Source organism: Pygoscelis adeliae, unplaced genomic scaffold, assembly GCF_000699105.1.
Source record: "Pygoscelis adeliae isolate BGI_AS28 unplaced genomic scaffold, ASM69910v1 Scaffold458, whole genome shotgun sequence".
NCBI lineage: Eukaryota > Metazoa > Chordata > Aves > Sphenisciformes > Spheniscidae > Pygoscelis > Pygoscelis adeliae.
In genome coordinates, this window is record NW_008825352.1 from 501,996 (window position 1) to 505,939 (window position 3,944).

The following is a 3,944-nucleotide window of genomic DNA, read 5'->3' on the forward strand; positions in this document are numbered from 1 at the left end:
CAATATTGCATTAGATTTAAGTTCTGTAGCAACTTCACAGCTATGTTTCAGGCACTGCTGTTATCTTGCCATGGAACCAGTCAATTTAAAATAAGTTTTTTAGGTTGGGTTGGTTTTTTTTAAATTAAAAAAGAAATCTTTAAGCTATTTATATGGTGTTAAAAGCAGTTAGTGGTTCCTCTGTATTTTCTACTTCCACCAGAACACTACAAGGTAGAAAGATAAATCCTAGAAGAATTCAGCGTTGTGCCTCAGAGCTTTTTTTTTTAATATTTTTGCTTACAAGCTAGCTTGGCAAACAAGAAAAATAAGGTTTAACAAAGAAATTGATAATACAGACATGTTTGATAGTTTAACTTTCATAAACCATTTGACATAACTATGTCCACAAGGGAAAAGAAGTACTATTAAGTCTTCACCACACAAGCTTAGTTGTTTTCACACTACCCGACCACATTTATTCATTTCTGCATTTTGCCAGTCTGAAAGAGCTAGCAAACAGCTCAGAAGAATGACTACCCTTTCAGCACTGTGAGAAAGAAGAAAACGAGATGCATAATGAATTAGATACCACACAGCAACAGAGGTCAGAATCATTCAAAGCATCAATCACAAGTTTATAGGAAAAAAATGTCCTTTTTAACCATCTCTGCAATATTTTGCCTCACTACCATCAAAGTAGTACTGCACTCAACCGTATACACCAAAACAAGCAATTGTGAATGAGCAACACACACAAAGAACTGCAATAAACTAACCCTAACATTTGGCTTATACTGAAACAGCTTTCCAGTGAGCTACAACAGCAGAGCTTGCCAGCTTAATAAATTTCTATGACAACACAAAACTTGGCACTTGACATCTCGTCTGTTAAATTACAGATTGCCAATGTGATAAAATTGCATCCCAAAGCAAGTCCTGCATAACCAACAGCCTGAGGAGTCTCAAAGGAAGCCGTAAGCTGCTCCGAGAAGCAGCGCTGTAATTTATCAGAGGTGGAATCAAGCTGGAGAGTCACTGTTTTGAAGCTCTACTTGATCAAAACACAAAGGTCACTAGGCTTCGTGCCAAGAGTCTGAAGATGCCTTTTTCAGAATAAAAACTATTGCTTTACTGTCTTGGCTATATGGCCAAAACCACCAGTACAGGATTTCTGCCTCATCATTGAGATGGATCGCACAGGTGATGTGTTAACTTGGCACGTGTAACACTCAGGGCAAATCAGTTCAGAAAGCAACCCCTGCAGCAGCACAGCTCGACACGCTGGCCATCCTTCTGCAAGAATTAAACAGGGACCGTACGGAGGCAAGCTGAAAAGGCTGTGCTGCGTAGAACTAGAAAAATCCTCCCCCCTCTCCCTTTATACAAAGGTTTTCACTCGCTTACACTTAGAACTACAGCTTATTTAACATCTGCCTACTCTTTAAAAGATTTTCTCCCACCATACAGGAAAGAATCCACACAGGTGATAGCCTCAGCAGTGGAGGCAGCAGGACACCTCTCAGAAGGACTAGCAAGTTTACATGCAACATCTGGGGGGAAACTTACTCTCCTCTTCGTCCTCCACAGACACCCAAAGCATCAGGAGCAACAAATCCTATCACAGGGGATGAAGGTCATTCTGCTCTTTGGGAAAAGTTTCTTACATTAAATAAAAACGTGGGTAAACTCTTCGTAAGGAAAGTCAAATCATCAACCGACTTCCAGACTTTCATCATGCCCTAGAAAACCCTGCGTACTCCTAGAAGCTATATAAGATCTTACTTACACAACTCCCCCCCCTTACATCTCGTGAAAAAGAAATTTTCAAGCAGTAATATTGGAAACATTCTTCAATGACAAGGCAGTTGTGCTACGAAAGAATTTCAGAGCATGTTCAAAACTGCAGCAAGAAGAATTACAGAAAACTTCCGATTTTTCTTTTTTGTACATCTGACAAGCTATAATTCATTACCTTTATTTACAGGTTTAAAAGCCCACCGACTGTGAAACAGCTTTGTAGGAAGGGGGATGGGCACAAAAGTTATCAAGATTTCTCAGTAGCACAGTACCTGTTTTTTTTCTTTCAATAACTCTAGTTCTCTTTCAGAATAATCCAGAAAGTGTCACTGGGCATGGCAAGTACACGCTTTCCAAGACGTTCTTACTGGCAAGGTGTAACTTACAGGACCAACATAAATCTTCTGAGAAACATTTGTTAAAAATCAAGCAGACAGACCACCATGCCACAGTACTCACACCTCCAAAAGCCACCGCAAGCAGCTAGCAAGGGGAATTCAGTCCCTATCAGAGCCCCAGATTTCAGCAACCAGCCTGAAGAACTCAAGGGCTGGTTGAACTCAGGACTCAAGAACAGGAAACCGAAACTCCAACTCGGTCGTTTTTAAGGCAATAACAGAAGTTTCAGAGTTTGCCTTGCAGGCATCTAGGAAGAAAACCCATATTTCTCCGGGTATTGTTCCTCAGACCAATACAAACAGCACAGCAATCACACCGACTCCACCCGAAAATCAAGCTTTTAGGTACTGGAACTCGAGTTGGGCTCAGTCATAAACCTGATCCTCCCTGCTGCCACACAACACCCTGCAGAGCACTGACACGGACCATCCCACCCCCCCTTATTAGCGTCACTGTTTTCTCCCAAGAAAAGCAGGGACTACCATCTCAATATGCTTTAATTGCGTGGAAGCACAACAAGCTTTGCCACTTTCTAACTGTAAAATCTGGCAGTGCCACCAGAGAACCCAAGCTGGAGTCAAAATGGGATCTTCCCTTTCAAGGAAGCAGAACAAGAGCCTGAGCAGACACCGCGACTCAAGGACAGAACACAATAGCTGAAGGAAGCAGCTTCCTATTTGTGTTCTCAATATATGGCTTGCACAGTATGTATCCTGACGCACAGAAAAAACCCGGCAGCTCTCACAAGCACCAGACTAACAGCACCTCACTTTCAAATGGTGCAACCTAACTTACAGTAGTATATAAAAATCAGAGTAATTAAGAGAGCCCTGCCCGGAGAGCAGAAGTGCACAGGTACCTCTCTGGTCATTCAATGCAAGGCTAAAATTCAATTTCTACAGCACTGATTAAGAAAGCTATGAACGCTATGCAAAGCAGACTTTATTTTTAGATGCATATATTCTTAGTGGGAATGAATCTCCCTACACCGGCCTCAACAATTCAAGGAGCTTTCAGTCCATGGGGCAAACCCGCCACCTTACAGGTTCAAAAAATCCAGGCTTCAGACAGAAAGGGTTTACCAAAAAAACCCCTTCAATTAGCTGACAAAATTCAACTACAGTTCCTATGATACAGTAATTGATTAAGCTATCAGACACAGGACCTGGGAGCTCTTAAAAGATTACCATTTAATACTGTGCAACGCGGCTGATTTTTTAAAAGGTAGAAAACGTTTACTGAAATCTGCAGTGTTACATAGCCTCAACACTTCCTAAGGAAATCAACAGGCCATCAGCAAAACATTCGGCATCTATTTCAGTAGATTCTTTTCAACAACAGAATTCTGTTGGGTTATTAAAACATAACTAGGATAAAATTTTAGGCAAGACTCCAAAAATCACAAAATAGAGAGGGCCAATATGTAACCAGCAGTCAGGTTTGACAAAAACACTCTCTACTAACCTGAAGCAGATCACTACGAGTAACTAAGCCTTGCTGCTGAAGATGACAAACCCAAAGTCTTCCACAAATTCGAAAACAGCCTTCCAAAGAAAGTAATTTCAAAATTACTTTAAGCTGAACTTTGGATTTTTTTAGTATTTTGCAGAGGTAAGTAACTACTCCCACTGGGTTTCAAGAGCTGTAAAGATTTTAGGCCACATGTACTGCATTTGAAAGATAAAAAGCTCAAGTGACAAAAACAGCAACGTGTTCGCTGATTAGGTTCTAAACTCTTGTCAAAAAACATCATGTAAAACATTTTA